At 42.4% G+C, this 16,636-nt stretch overlaps 2 pseudogenes; both read left to right on the forward strand.

The window, feature by feature from the left end:
* The first annotated feature begins 2,980 nt into the window (after positions 1–2,980).
* LOC130709335 (uncharacterized protein C2orf78-like) lies at positions 2,981–4,992 on the forward strand (annotated as a pseudogene).
* An 8,148-nt stretch (positions 4,993–13,140) lies between these two features.
* On the forward strand, positions 13,141–14,354 carry LOC130709345 (RING finger protein 11-like; annotated as a pseudogene).
* The last annotated feature ends 2,282 nt before the right edge of the window (positions 14,355–16,636 follow it).

The following is a 16,636-nucleotide window of genomic DNA, read 5'->3' on the forward strand; positions in this document are numbered from 1 at the left end:
CTGCTGTGAACATCCATGTACAAGTTTTTGTGTGGACGTATTTGACATCTCTTTTGGGCATAGGCCGACGAATGGATATACTCTGGATAATACGGTTAACTCTATATTTAACCATTTGAGGAACTACCAGACTGTTATGCAAAGTATTGTTACCATTTTGCATTCCTAGCAGCAATGTGTGAAGGTTCCCATTTCTCCACATCCTTGAAAACACTTGTTGTCGTCTGTCCTTTTGATTTTCACCATCCTAGAGGGCTAACTAGATACATTTTGTTGAGAAAGAATTTATTTTTAGACTATTTTCTATTTTTAAATGTTTACCGTTTTATAGGCAGGAATGAACTGAATCAGAAAGATTGAAACTAGAAGCAGAAACACACACACCAAGGCTCCTCATATAATCAGATGTAAACGTGTGTACTTTACACCCAGCGGTGCATACCATGTCCTCTGGAAGTGCCAGAGGTTCTCAGACTCGTTCTCGGAAGGGACCGTCAAACACTTCCGCTGCCTCTGCTCCACAGGGTGCTCCAGCCTCTGCTTCAACAGCTCCACCACTCGCTTGCCGCTCACTGGCAACTTGTTTCATTTGTCTAAGGCTCCAGCTGGCAAAGGTTTTAAAACTTAAAAAGATCCAAAATCTGCCTGTACTAGATTTCCTGGCTCTGCTTCCAGTTCTGCTCTCTGAAGGCACAAAAGAGACCTCATCTTCTACCTCTCAGGTCCCCACTTCCTTCCCTGAAGTATTTTCCCTCAGGTCTTCACTCTTTGAACCATTTCTCACAGGTCATCCTTTCTACTCCCCTTTCCTAAGTTGACAGCTTCTGGGTCTATTTGTTGACATCCTGTTTTTAAGCATGTCCCTTTGAACTAAGCATGTTGTGCTTCAGATGGTGACAGAGCATTTATCATCTTCCTTTCTGTAAGCTAGAACATTTCTATGGCCTAACATATGTTTTACTCCTATTGAACTCACCAAAGCCATTAAACCTTTATTGCCACACTCTTCCTTGTAAGTTTTTGTTTTGTTTATTCTCATTTCTTAAACTGATAATACATGGTACAAAATTAAAAATATATAAAGGAGTATTTGATAAAGTGTCTTCCCTCTCCCGTTTCCCAGGCACCCATCTTTCCTTTCCAGAGCTACTCAGTGTGACTTGTTCTTGCATATCTTTACAGAGATTTTTAAAACACTTTATAGAAGTTTAATTTACATACCATAAAATACATCCATTTTAAGTATACAATTCAATTATTTTTAGTAAATTTACAGAGCTGTGCAATCATCACCACAATCCAGTTTTAGAACACTTCTGTTACCCAGAAAAGTCCCTTATACCTGTTTGCAATCAATCCACATTCCCAGCCCCAGACAACCTCCAATCTGCCTTTTTCCTTTTATGCACATTTCATGTAAATAGAATTATATAATATCTAGTCTTTGCATCTAGCTTCTTAGCATGATGTTTTCAAGATTCATCCTTGTTACAGTGTGTACCAGTACTCCTTCTTATTGCTGGTTAGTATTCCATTGTTTGGCTCTAACATATTTTGTTTATCCAGTTGCCAGTTGTTGGACATTTGGATTGTTACATTTTTTTTTTTTTTTCGGGTAACGTGAATCATGCTGCTATGAACATTTTTGTAAAAGTTTTTCTGTGGACATATGTTTTCATTTCTTTTGCATATATACGTAGGACTGGAATTGCTGGGTCATATGGTAAGTTTATGTTTAGCTTTTAAGAAAATGCCAAAGTGCAAGCCCCACAAACAGCAAGAAAGTTGAAGAATGAGGTCAGCATTCAAAAATGGGGTCAAATCTACAGCTGGGAAGTGGTGTACAGACAGGTAGAATTTAGATCCTGAGCCTTTAATAAGCACTACCTTCGCTCAGTGCTCTCTGTTTTTAGACTCTATATAAGAACACCTAGGGCTTCCCTGGTGGCGCCGTGGTGAAGAATCCGCCTGTCAATGCAATGCGGAGACACGGGTTCGAGCCCTGGTCTGGGAAGATCCCACATGCCGTGGAGCGATTAAGCCCATGTGCCACAACTACTGAGCCTGCATTCTAGAGCCCATGAGCTACAACTACCGAAGCCCACGCGCCTAGAGCCCATGCTCCGCAACAAGAGACGCCACCGCGATGAGAAACCCACACACCGCAACCAAGAGTAGCCCCCGCTAGCCGCAACTAGAGAAAGCCCGTGCACAGCAATGAAGACCCAGTGCAGCCAAAAACATAAATACATAAAATAAATAAGTTCAAAAAATAAATAAACAAATAAAAAAAAAACAAACAGAACACCTAATGCAGGTGGAAAGGTGGGAGAGACACTGTAAAGGTCATCTATGCTACATGTACAAGAACCCCGAGAGCACACCAATAGGTACCACATTTTTCACTGCTGTAGCCGATCATTCCCCCTGTACTACCACACTGTAGCACTCCCTTCCCTCATCTACTGCTATAGTCCCTTTGGAAGGTGTTTCAGAACTCTTGTTATGAGAGTGCCAGTTGAACTGTCCTCACTTCCTTCATTTATACCAGGATTTAAGACCTTGTGGTCCGAGATCCTGTCCAGAGAGCAAGCAGGCTAAGACTCTGTCTTTGTTGATACATTTCATCAGAAAGGGCTCTACCCCCTCTCCTAGTTCATGGTGTGAAGTGTTCTTAGCCTCTCGGGAAAGTGGGGAGAATTGAAAGGACTCTAGATGAGAATGCTAGGCTTTGTAAAACATTTCAGTGTTTTTTAAAAATAAGACTCATTTTGTATTGGACTTACAACAGTCCTATGAAATACAAAGAAAGCCAAGAATCAGTGACATGAAATGATCACCAGTAAGAATTACAACAGTCACCGCTTACCTCGTAGCATAGGGCACTGTCCATGATCCTTAAGAAGAGTTACTAGAACTGCCTCGCCCATCTTGCCCCTAAACACCAACACAGCAATCATGTACCTTGAAGGGTACATGATTGCTGTGTTGGAGTTTAGTGGGAGCATCTCACTTACCAGGGACTGACTTTTACCTTGATTCCTTTGTAGTGACGGAGACATCCCTGGTGATGAAAAATTCCCTGGGATTGCAACCTCCAAGCCAGACATTTTGTGTGACACAAACTCAAGAACTCCCCAAGACCTGCAGTAGCAGACATATTCAGGTACTTAAGAGTAACCCAACACCTGAACTTGGGGACATCTCAGTGACAGCTCCAATCCAGAGTTCCAGTCGTCTCCTGGCCCTGCCTCCAGCTCCAAGCCAGGGACAAATAGAGAGTAAGAACGTGGATGATACTAAAACCAAGCTTTCAAAGATTCTGGATGCCTAACACAACCCAAAAGAAAACCAAGATCCTCCACTACTCCCTTTAGGAATCCCTGATATTCACCAGCCGCTGGCCTGCACCGATCCCCTCAGCCAAGAGGAGCAGCCTGGTTCTGAAAATGCTGATCTGAGAGAGAACAGCCGGAGTCGTCAGGACCTAGGGACACTTGAAAATGGGATCGAATCTAGCAGTGGTTTTGCAGACATTACTACACTGGCGGAGGATATTCACCTTCCCCAGCTCTTTAGTTCTTTGAAAGATCTTGATCAATCCCAAGGTTCCAACGGGATCAAAGCCAAAGATACCAGAGCCTTTAAGGTGAATCAGGTGCAGGAAAAGCCAAGTGTCGTAAAGGTTCCCTCTGATCAACCCAGGAAGAACAAACAGAAAGCCTCTGAGCCTATCAGTGGTGCTCCCAAGGCCAAAAGCCAGCCAAAGAATCCAGAGTGCCTGTTAGGGGGAGAAGTGGTTCTATGCAATGCTGCAGTCAGTGACAGGGCTCCTGTGAACACGGCCAAGCACTCGCAAGGCAAACCTCAGAAAGCTGCATCCAGAAAGGTCAGCAAAACTAAGAGCCACGGGCAGGAAAAGACCAAAAGGACCAGAGGAAGAAACAAGGCTGAAGAGAACAAGCAGTCAGGGAACAAAGTCAAGGCAGAAGAGAAGCCAGCAATCCCCAACACGAAGCGAAAGGAACACCAAACTGAGCTTCTCCAAGAGAGCTTGCAAAAGCCTCGAACCTCCCTTGGCGTGCGCATGCTGGAGTCTGTGAAGGTTCTTCATGCGCTGGGGAGGAAGAATGAGACGAAAACTGGGCTCTCTTCCTGTCGGCTCTTGGGAAATTCAAGCAACCCCAAAGACCCCCAGCCACCCCCAGCTATCCAGCCATGGCGGCATACCCCACGTGAGGGGAAGAGTGCTGAGAAAACTCAAGTCGAAGCCCAGAAACCAGACAGCAGTGCTGAAACAGAGTGTCCATCTCCATCCCAGTATGAGCGGCCTCCTCCTGGGAAGGTCAAGTTGATACCTCTGCCTTTTTCTGCCTGGGACAAGCCTCAAGCTCGACCCGCTCCTCGGAGGCCACAGTCTCTGGCCTCACGTCGGCCTGCTGGGGCTTACCGTGCCCAGCCTGGTTCTACTGACTCAGCTCAACCTGCTGCAGTCAATTCATCCCAGCCAGCTCCTGCCTCTTTGCCAGGTCCCGCCAAACCAGCTCAGCCAACTGTGACCAACCCAACCCAACCGGCTTGGACCAACCATACCCAGCCCCGTGTCCCTCAGTCCGCTGCTCCTAGGCCTGCACCCTACCAAACTTCATCTGGCGCTTCTCTCCAGCGCGAGCCTATTCCCCCTGCTGGGACTAAGCGCCAGTCCCCACCCAAGCTCCAAACCCAATTTCTACTCCAAGACTTCAGCAAGCAACGAGTTCCATGGAGGGAACCCAATGTGCCTGAGCCAGTCATGTCAAAGCCCATCGAACAAGAGCAGAGGCCAGAGCGAGAGGCCATGAAGAGGCGGGCTCAACAACAACGGGAGAATGCTGCCAGATACACCTCTTTGGGGAAGCTGCCATTTCTCACCGAGAGGGAAAAACAAATGGAAATTGCTGACTACTACGGATACGTCAAGTGAGAGCTGCTGGGATTCTTGGTGCCACCTTGGCTACCAGCTGTTCTTCCATACATAGGTAAGATAGGTATAGAACTGAATAAGTAAATGGAATACAATGACTAGATGAGTAATAAACCTTAAGAATTTTGAGATGCTGCTAACTGGGGCGTGAGAAAGGAAGGACTGAAAGTTGGATGGGAGAATGAAGGAAAGGGGTAAACACTGAGGAAAGAGGAAGGAACTTGGCCCAGGCCTAGGAAGGCCAACAGAGAGGTATGGATTTAGGAAAGGAAGCAGGAGTGAGGATGAAATGGCAGAAGTAAAAAGCAGGGTCAGAGGTCTGGGTTGAAAGAACACAATTTGAGGAGAGTTGAAGGGGACAGAAGATGAGTCTAGCTTTACTAGGAGAAATAGAAAAAGTCTCTTGGGGACGTTGGCCTTCAGTCTCACAACCACCAGATAGGTATTTCAGAAAACAAGAGGTTCAGGACACATCTCTGAAAGGTTTGAGTTGCCTTATTCACGTGTGATTATAGTGGGGGAATAGGGAAATCTACCAGAGAAGTGGCTAGGGCTCACAGTTATCCTAGGGGCAGCTGACGACAGGGGCAGAGCCAACGGAACTGCTGCATCAAGAGGCCCACGAATAGGGCTTGGTATGTAAATCACGATGTACTCAACACCTAAGCACGAGGGGAGCCAATGCACTATTCAGTTAACCTTGGCAACGACAGGCAAGGCCGGTATTCCTGTGCCACTTCACTTACAGAGGTGCAGCAAAGGGCTGAGGTCACATCCCATGTGGAGGTACAAGGACTCAATTTGAGGCCCAAATGCCTCTGAAGTCCTCTGTATTTGCAGATGCCCGTAGGCGGCCAAGCTGGCTTTCAGAGCACAGCATCCTGACGTTACTGGTGGACGAGATCAAACTTCTGGAGGGGCCTAAATATTAACTTGAGGGGCTTCCTCCATTGAGCAGGGCACGTGCCGCCTTTTGTAAGCATCACCATCAACTGAAACGCATGAGAAAAAATCCGACGCAAGCGTCCACTCTCACGGGTGAGAGTGGTGGGGGCACGCGCACTGGGCAGCAGCTGCAACAGCCACAGGACGCAGGCGCCCAGGGGTTCAGAGGCTCCCTGGGAGGCCTCGTGGGGCAGCTCGAGGGAGTGACGATGGGAGAGAGCGGCAGGGGTGGGCGTGAAAAGGAATGCAGTGGGGAGAAGGGAGAGATGGAGACAGTGGATAGTGACTATGGGAAAATGGGCAATTTTCAGTTTCAAAATTATTTTTTTGAGATGTTATTCACATGCCATAAAATTCACCTTCTGAAACTGCAAATTCAGTGTCATTTAGTACATCCACAAGCCTATGCAACCATCACCGGCATCTAACCCATCACGTTTTCATCACCCCAAAAAGAAGCCCCCTTAAGCATCAGCAGGCACTCTTCATCCCCTCTTCCTTCAGTCCTGGCAACCATTAATTTGCTTTCTGTCGCTATGGTTTTGCCTTTTCTGGACAGTTCATGAAATAATACAAATGTGACCGCTGTCTCTGGCTTCTTTCACTTAGCATAATGTTTTCAAGTTCGTCCATGTCGTAGCATGTGTTAGTACTTCATTCCTTTTTATGGCTGTATAATATTTCACATATACACCACATTTAAAAAATCCATTCATCCACTGATGGGCATTTGGGTTTTTTTCACTAATAATGTCCATTTTTTGAGAGTTTATTCTGTGCCAGGCAGCACCAGGCTAAGTTACTGACCTTATTGCACAGATAAAGAGGCTTGGAGAGTGTGAAGAGTTTGCCCAAGATTAAGAGCTAGCAATTGGGGGAACTGGGGTTTGAACTCAGGCAAACTTCAGAGGTAATAGATTCACATGACAGAACACTAGAAAAGGTACACAAGGGTATTCAATGAAAAGTGACCCTTTTCCCCACGTTCCCCAGCCACACATTTCCCTCCTCAGAGACATCTGCTTTGGCCGTGCTGTGGATCCTTCCTGAGAAATACTTATACCCCAACATTTATGTATCACAATTTATTGACTAATCTGTCCCACTGATTTGAAATGTCACTTTTATGGTATAACAGATTCTTATACTATATATATATATATATATATATATATATATATATATATATATAATGTATTTATTTATTTATTTTTGGCTGCTTTGGGTCTTTGTTGCTGTGCACAGGCTTTCTCTAGTTGCGGCAAGCGGGCTTCTCATTGCGGTGGCTCCTCGTGTTGCCGAGCACGGGCTCTAGGCGCGTGGGCTTCACTAGTTGTATCTCACGGGCTTAGCTTCTCCACGGCATGTGGGATCTTCCTGGGCCAGGGATCGAACCCATATCCCCTGCATTGGCAGGAGGATTCTTTTTTTTTTTTTTTTTTTTTTCCAAATGAGAGCTCAAATTCCCACGACCTCCACGGGCCTCTTTTTTTTTTTTTTTTTTTAATGATTAGTCTATGTTTATTTTTATTTATTTTATTTATGGCTGTGTTGGGTCTTCGTTTCTGTCCGAGGGCTTTCTCTAGTTGTGGCAAGTGGGGGCCACTCTTCATCACGGTGTGCGGGCCTCTCACTATCGCGGCCTCTCTTGTAGCGGAGCACAGGCTCCAGACGCGCAGGCTCAGTAATTTTGGCTCACGGGCCCAGCTGCTCCACGGCATGTGGGATCTTCCCAGACCAGGGCTCGAACCCGTGTCCTCTGCATTGGCAGGCAGATTCTCAACCACTGCGCCACCAGGGAAGCCCGGCAGGAGGATTTTTAACCACTGCACCACCAGGAAAGCCCCTTATACGTATTTCTATTTCTCTTTTCAGAGCTGTCCTGACTCTTTTTTGCCTATCTTTTATGTTTGCCTTTTCTCTAAAATTCTTTTTATCTTCTTTTTGATTTAAAAAAATTTTTTCCTCTTCTTGTTTGTTTCTCTTAAGGCATTATCCATTATGTTCATTCACTCGTATTATTTTATTTAATTTATTTAATTAATTAACATTTATTTTTGGAGGTGTCGGGTATTAGTTGCAGCACGTGGGCTCTTTGTTGCAGTGCGTGCTCTTCCTTGCGGCTCGTGGGCTCTCCAGTTGTGGCGCGTGGGCTCCAGAGCACGTGGGCTCAGTAGTTGCGGCGTGCGGGCTTAGTTGCCCTGCAGCATGTGGGATCTCAGTTCCCCAACCAGGGACCGAACCTGCATCCCCTGCATTGCAAGGTGGATTCTTAACCACTGGACAACCAGGGAAGTCCCCACTCTTGTATTATTTTAAATTTAGTCCTCATTTCTGAAACTTTTTTCTTTTATTTTGAATTCTGTCTTGAGTTCTATCATCTTACCTAATTCTGGTTTATGCTGTTCTTTCATCTTTTTTTTATTATGGTAAAATATACATAAAACAAAATTTATTATTTCAACCATTTTCAAGTATACAATTCAGTGACATTAAATACATTCACAATGCTGTGCAACCATCACCACTGTGCAAATTCAAAATAATTATGTCAAAAGATTGAGCAGGACATCAGAAAGATGGAGGCAGCAGCATAGTTTCTGAATCTCTCCAAACCCTTTCATGGAAGAAGATCAACTAAAACCAAACACCCATAGGTGGCATTTATCAGCATTTTCCATTTCCAGAACTTTTTCACCATCCCAAACAGAGACTCTATAGCCACTAAACAATAACTTCCCATTCCCTCCTCGATCCATGTTCTTTCATCTTTCGCACTGTTTTTCCTAACATCTTTTAGCCCACTTTGAAATAATAGGTTACAGTTTTGATCTGTTTTGTGGACCTGTCTTTTCCAACTTGATTTTATTGTCTGAAGAGATGCTATTCTGCTCCTTATTCTCTTTTTTCTTACACTACCTCTGTACGGGATTTGATCCCAATCCTTTTCTGTTACTGATTTTTGGATGAAAAAAGTTTTACAGCACTTTGAAAAGGTGGTGCGAGGCCATGTGGAAACATGTTCTTCATGGCTGTTTCATCAATGCTTCACTTATACTGCTTTGGAATAACTGTTTTCCAGGAGGCATAAACCAGTGGGCTTTATCATTGGACAGAGTGCAGAGAAAGGACCCCACGAAAGCTGATCCCCTTAGCAGAAATGACTTAGTTATGATTTCACCCAAGATTGGTCACAAACCAGCCTGGGAAACTCAAGGAACCAGAGACAAGGCATAATGCCATCTTTCCTTCTCTCTGCCTCAGCTCTCAAGGATTGGTCACCTCCATGTTATTAGTCACTATTATTTGGTTTCTGTTCATAATTACTATCAGAAGACACAGCACTTAGGGGCCTAATTACACTGCCCAGCTATGCACCATTCTTCTTCATTTTGGCTTCCTGTCCACCAGCAGGAACCTGATTTAGTTTTGTTCTCCCTTCACCACAGCCCAGTAATTTTTGTGCATGACTCTCAGTCTCACCAGAATCTGTATCTCTCACTCTGCCCCAACATTCCACCCCATCATTCGCTCCCTTAAGTGTACCCTAGAAATTTCGGGTCAACTGGATATTTTACCACTGTTCACCATCTCTTATGAAACCAGAAGACGAGCAGCTTTCTTATGGAATGACGGAGAACTTGTAAAGATAAAACACCAGTCTGCAGGAGAAAGGGAAGAAGAGAATGATGGAAATCGTTTCTGGAAAACTAGTTTTACATGATGTTTTGTTTGTTCCTGGTAAAGAAATTGAAATCTTCTAAACATTAAAAAAAAAAATCTAAACCACTAAATTCAATAATACAGGAATATAATTTTTGAAAAAAATTTCTTTGGCTGCGTAGCACGTGGGATCTTAGCTCCCCAACTAGGGACTGAACCCAGGCCTGCTGCATTGGAAGCGCAGAGTCTTAACCACTGGACGACCAGGGAAGTCCCAGGAATATCACTTTTAAAGGAGAAGTTATAAACCCCTTGGTTACATGAACTGGAGATTTTTAGTAAGAAGTCATGTATTTTAAATGACTTGGAGCTTTAAAGGAAGGAAGGAAGGAAGGAACGGAGGAAGGAAGGAAGGAAGGAAGAAAAAGGGACTTCCTTGGTGGGGCAGTGGATATAATATCAAAAGTAAATTAATTAATTAAATAAATTTAAAAAAGGAAAAAAAATGCTGAAATCCACTGACTAATTATTCAGGCTATTATATCTTGCTATTTCCAGATACATGCCTTTATAAACTTTTGGTAAAAGGTTATCGTATGTCAGAACAAATGAATTACAGACTTTTCTATTTTTCCAAAATTTGAGAAATTCCCTTACATTTCTACCTTCAAATTTTATAACAAGGGAAAAGGAGTGACAACCCTTATACTTACATTCAATTGCATCATCTGGCCACATGCCTTCTACATCAATCAAATATCTACAAAAGAACAAAATTCGAGTCATTTGTAAATAAAAAGGAAAGAAAATCAAGTTTTTGCAAAAAAAGGTCCAATTGTGCTTTACAAATATAGATAGAAAAATCCTAAGAAAATATCAGCATATCTAATCAATAATTATTAAAGAATGATATATACCATGACTACACAAAGGCTTTATTCCGAGTTTCCCTGGTGGCGCGGTGTTGAGAATCTGCCTGCCAATGCACGGGACACGGATTCGAGCTCTGGTCTGGGAAGATCGCACATGCCCCGGAGCGACTGGGTCCGTGAGCCACAACTACTGAGCCTGCGCGTCTGGAGCCTGTGCTCTGCAACAAGAGAGGCCGCGATAGTGAGAGGCCCGCCCACCGCGATGAACAGTGGCCCCCGCTTGCCGCAACTAGGGAAAGCGGTCGCATAGAAACAAAGACCCAACACAGCCAAAAAACAAAAAAAGGCTTTATTCCAAGGGCCAAGGATGCAAGGATAACGCAACTTTAGAAAATCTATTAATATAGTTATTTACATTAATACAACAATTTAATTAGTAAATGAAAGAGAATAAAATACAGGACCAAACTGGCAGATGTTAAAAAGTTATCTGATAACATACAACGGTCAGTTTCGGTCACTAAAAACAGGAGACTTAATATGACAGAGTATTCATCAAGAACCAACAAATAACAAAAGACAAATTAGGACAAATATTAACATCATATCTAAAAAACCCTATCTAACCAACCATAGGAGCCAGAAACTTAGGAATCACCATCACTGACAGCTATTTCTCCCTCACCCTCATCCTCAACCCACCACCAGTGCTGACAATGATACTGCCTACATACCTCTAGAATCTGTCCACATCTTTCCACCAAAATGACCACCATACCCTGGTCCAAGCCACCATTATGCCCAATTTCTACACAAGGCTCCTCCTAACTTGTTTCCTCGCTTCCACTCTTTCTCCCTGCAGTGTATTCTCCACTCGGTAGCAAAACGATAGGTTGAAAATGCAATTGGGTAGGTTCCACACACTCACCTTCAACAAAAAAAGTTCAATGGTTTTCTATTACTCTTCAAGTCTGAAACCTTAAACAGAAGCCTGCACGATCGAGCTCCTACCCACACTTGCAGCTCCATTATAATGACATGCTCCCCCAACGGCCCCACCTTCCTGGCCAGTTCCTCCAACACAGCATATGCTTTCCTCTTATAGGGTCTTTTGCTATTCCTTATGCTCAGAAATCTCTCCCCAACGTCCCTATCTGGTTAATACCTACTCATCCTTCAGATATCAGCTGAAACATCCCTAAACCTTCTCTAATCTCCATGATGAGATCAAATCCTCCCTAAAATATGCTCTCATGGTACCATGTCCCTCTCCTTGGCACTTGTCAGAGTTGTAATTCTACATGCAGAGTATGATTCTTGAATATCTATTCCCTCTCTGGACTGCTAGAATTCACAAAGGGCAGGTCAAGTCTCTTCACTCACAAAATTTCACATGTCTTTTTGCTAGCACCCAGCACAGTGCTTAAACATAACAGAGGCTCAATAAGTATTTCCTGCATGAACAACCATACATTGGTACAGTATAGCAACAGCCACAAAAAGCATAAGGGCATAAACTCCTTGATGCAGAAGTCCCATTCTGAGTGAAGTTAACTGAGACAAAGCATATATATTCAAAGATGTTCACACAGGAATGTTCATTACTTTGATGTTTTATAATATCAAAAACTTCTGACTTGTACATGTTCATCAGTAAGCAAAGGAACAATGCAGCCTTAAAAAAAACAAAACAAAACCAATCAACAGACAAAGGATTTAATCTCCAAAATATATAAATAGGTCATGCAGCTCACTATTAAAAACACAAACAACCCAATCAAAAAATGGGCAGAAGACCTAAATAGACATTTCTCCAAAGAAGACATACAGATGGCCAAGAGGCACACGAAAAGCTGCTCAACATCACTAATTATTAAAGAAATGCAAATCAAAACTACAATGAGGTATCTCACCTCACACCGCTTAGAATGGGCATCATCAGAAAATCTACAAACAGCAAATGCTGGAGAGGGTGTGAGGAAAGGGAACCCTCTTGCACTGCTGGTGGGAATGTAAACTGATACAGCCACTATGGAGAACAGTATGCAGGTTCCTTAAAAACTAAAAATAGAATTACCATATGACCCAGCAATCCCACTACTGGGCATATACCCAGAGAAAACCATAATTCAAAAAGACATATGCACCCCAATGTTCACTGCAGCACTATTCACAATAGCTAGGTCATGGAAGCAACCTAAATGCCCATCGACAGATGAACGGACAAAGAAGATGTGGTACGTATATACAATGGAATATTACTCAGCGATAAAAAAGAACGAACTTGGGTCATTTGTAGAGACGTGGATGGACCTAGAGACTGTCATACAGAGTGAAGTAAGTCAGAAAGAGAAAAACAAATATTGTATATTAATGCATATATGTGGAATCTAGAAAAGTGGTACAGAAGAACCGGTTTGCAAGGCAGAAATAGAGACACAGATGTAGAGAACAAACGTATGGACATCAAGGGGGGAACGCGGGGCAGGGCGGGGGTCGGTGGTGGTGAGATGAATTGGGAGATTGGGATTGACATATATACACTAATATGTATAAAATAACTAATAAGAACCTGCTGTATAAAAAATACATAAATTTTAAAAATTCAAAAATAAATAAATAAATAAACTAATTAATTTAAAAAAAAAAAAAAAGAAAGAGGTTGGGAGACTGTCAAAAGAGCACACAGATCACACACTCAAGCCCCGGAAGATGGGGAACTGCCTTAAGTCCCCCACTTTGGATGACATCTCCCTGCCTCACAAGTCTCAGTCCGACTGGGCTAGCTTTGGCAAGGGGACGGAGCTGGATCAGGAGCTGCTGCTGCCATATCTGGATCAAGTTCCAGTTTTGGTCTCTCATCCAACACCTAGTCAGACTCGCCTAGCACCTCAGCTGAGAGGAGCAAATTAGGATAGCTCAAAGAATAAGCCTCATACAGCATCAGCCTGAAGGAGTTTATGACCCTGGAAGAAATGGATCAGAAAAAAGGATCCGGGGGACTTCCCTGGTGGTGCAGCGGCTAAAGACTCCACACTCCCAACGCAGGGGGCCCGGGTTCGTTCCCCGGTCAGGGAACTAGATCCCACATGCATGCCGCAACTAAGAGTTTGCATGCCACAACTAAGGAGCCCACCGACTGCAATTAAGACCCGGCGCAACCAAATAAATGAATAAATACAATAAAACAAATATTTAAAAAAAAGATCGGGGAGTGTGTGATCTGTATGATGCACTTTGTTTATGAGAACCCAATTTGATTTCTGCTGTGTATGCAGATCACCTGGGCTGTACAGATGACTGGCTGATGAGATCCTTCACGTGCCCCTCCTGCATGGAGACAGTTGATGCAGCACTGCTTTTGTCCTACGCGACTAACTGAGCCAGTGTCTCTCACCTGACTTCAAGTGAACCATCATTTTTGGTGGTTTTGATCTTTTGTCGTTGAGCCCAAAGAGCCAGGGATTAGGAATTAAGATCATGCATGAAAGTTTCCTAAAAATTCCTGAACGGCTGCAGATGTTGGGGAAAAGCACGTGATATTTTAGAAATTTAGGGGGAAAAAGTAGGATGGTATTTTTATGTAAAGCCTTCACCCAGTGTTGAAAAATATAATTGTTATTTAGATCTTGTTATTCCTCCAGTACATAGGAATTGTGTAAAGTGTTACAGCAGCTATATATGTTTCAATTGTGTGTCAAAGATTAGGATAAAGATAGTGGTTGTTTTTCCTAAGTGAGATAACTTTCTTCTTCCCCCTACCCAAATTCTTTTCTGAAGTTGCTGGCATTTGGGTCAAGGTTTTATTAAAAGCCACATTTTAGAACACTGGCACAAAAAAAGGAGTTTTAAGCTGGTTTGCATAGTTCTTTTTTTGTTTTAGAATAAACATAGAGCACTTATTTTTTACTTTCTAGGAACTCCACAAGTTAAGGTCCCATTGTTCTTTTGCTGTGATTGTTGTTACTATTGATGTTGCTGTTTTCTGTCTTTGCTGGTTCTTTCTAATCTACCATTTGTCATTATTGGCATATGATCATCTCAGGGGCACAAGATGGCTGCTGTAAAACCAAATATCATATTCTCACAAAACAAGGAGGAAGCAGAAAAAGAGCCCAAATGGTCATTTTCCTAATGCCTATTTATCTTTTGTCAGAGAAAAATATCATTCTCATAAGCACAACAACAGCCTTCCCTTAATTACTCATTTGCCAAAACAGATTGATATGACCATTCATAAGACAATTCACGGCAAAGAGGGATATGATAATGATTGTCTTAGCCTAACAAGGATTTATCCACTCAAGCTGAATGCTTCACTCCTCAAAAAAGTCATAAAGTTCTATGAGCAAGGAAGAACTACTAAGTGACTGTTAAGTAAACCATCAGAATTGTTTGTCCAAGACCATACGATTCTTTCTTTCCACTGGAAATGGAATTCATTGCCTTAGGTCTTTTTAAATAGTGTACTATTACTGTTGGGGCTGGCTCTGTGCTTGAAAACCAGCTGAAAACCAGTTATAACCTGTTACAGGTGCTATATCTGTTTGCAGTTAAGAAATGCAGAATTCAAAGTGATCTCCTAGCTTGTAAGCCAACTGAGATTCACTGTCCCTCTTCTATAAAAAAAATGAGCTAATGTGTCCAGAAACTAACTCTAGTAAAGTGGGGTTTAACATTACCCTTTCTTATGAGTTTCGTTTCTCAGTTTCTCAGTTGTAACAATTTTGATTTCTTCTTTCCTGTGACCTCCTTCCCTGTTGTCTTGAAGCACAGCAAAAGGATACTGCATGTCTTCTTATTGTAGTGCTGAGGTTACTGAAGTTATATAAAACACATCTCAGTCTCTGTTTCTTGGAAGGAAAGTCCCGCTAGTTGACTGACAATTCTAAGCAGGGAGAATTAAGAGAAATGTGTTTCATGTTTTGCACACAAATGAAGAATTCATATAATCACGACTTCACAGCTGTGATCTCAAAAAAGAAGGAATTTCTCTCTTTCTATTTTTCTTGCAATTAACGTAAGAACACTCTGAATCTCTAAGCTTCTGAAGTGTTAGTAGAGATGGTCTAGTAAAGATGTAGTTGTAATGTTTTACCCATTCAGCATGTGTTTATTTTTCCTTATGTACTCCAAGGTGACATATTTGTTCAGCTCAGTGATATTACAGCTAAAAAAATCATTCATTAGTAAAAGGAGAAGCAATCTCAACCTAACAAATCAGAAGTGTTTCTTATTATTTTATATTGAGTTGAATATTTGACTCGTAACACTTTTTGCTACATACAAAACACAAGTCTCTTGAAGGGTTCCTCATAAGTGCATTATACAAGAATTTAGTATGTCATAAGCACTTAAAGATTTGACATTCAACTGTAGTAGTATCCATGTTGGTTACTTTTCTTACGAGCCCCATGATGAGTTTGAGAAACACTGAAAGAATTCGAGTCTCAGGTTCTATTAAATTGTTACATGTATCTTGCTTAAGTTTGTGCTCATTTATTTATATCCAACTACATAAAGCAAATTTGGAGGAAAAAAAAGAATAATAAATAAATAAGAATGAGGTCTCCAAATATTGTCAGAGGAAGATGTCCTCCATATATTAAATTATAAACCAGAATGTCTAAAACACTATACCATTAAATCACAGGTACAGTCAGTTCTGTATATCCAACGGTTCCATAACCTGCAGATACGGAAGCCCGACTGTACTACACCATTTTACATACGGGACTTGAGCATCCGAGGATTTTCGGATCCATGGGGAGTCCTAAACCCAATCCCCCTGCAGATACCAAGGGACCATTGTATATGCTTATATCTGCATTTTTTACGTCTGAAAAAATATGTGCTAAATTATTACTGGTGGTAACATCGGAGTAGGGGGCAAAATTGCCTTCCACTTCATACACTTCTCTGACTGCATTTTTTGCATTCAGCTTACATTAGCTTACATTACTATTGTAAACAGAACAATTTACACATGCTCTGCCTCTTGGGGTTGGCAACTCACCTGCACATGAGGTAGCCAGTCCTGTTGAAACCATGGGTACAGTGGACACCAAGAAGTCTGTCTAGAAAAGAGGGAATATGGAATTAAGTAAGCGAAGTAGAGACACTAAAAACAAGTTATACAATTTTCTGAAGAGTAGCCTTTATTAGTTACCACAACACTACCACTATCCTGAAA

This window comes from Balaenoptera acutorostrata, chromosome 12 (assembly GCF_949987535.1).
Source record: "Balaenoptera acutorostrata chromosome 12, mBalAcu1.1, whole genome shotgun sequence".
Classification (NCBI taxonomy): Eukaryota; Metazoa; Chordata; class Mammalia; order Artiodactyla; family Balaenopteridae; genus Balaenoptera; species Balaenoptera acutorostrata.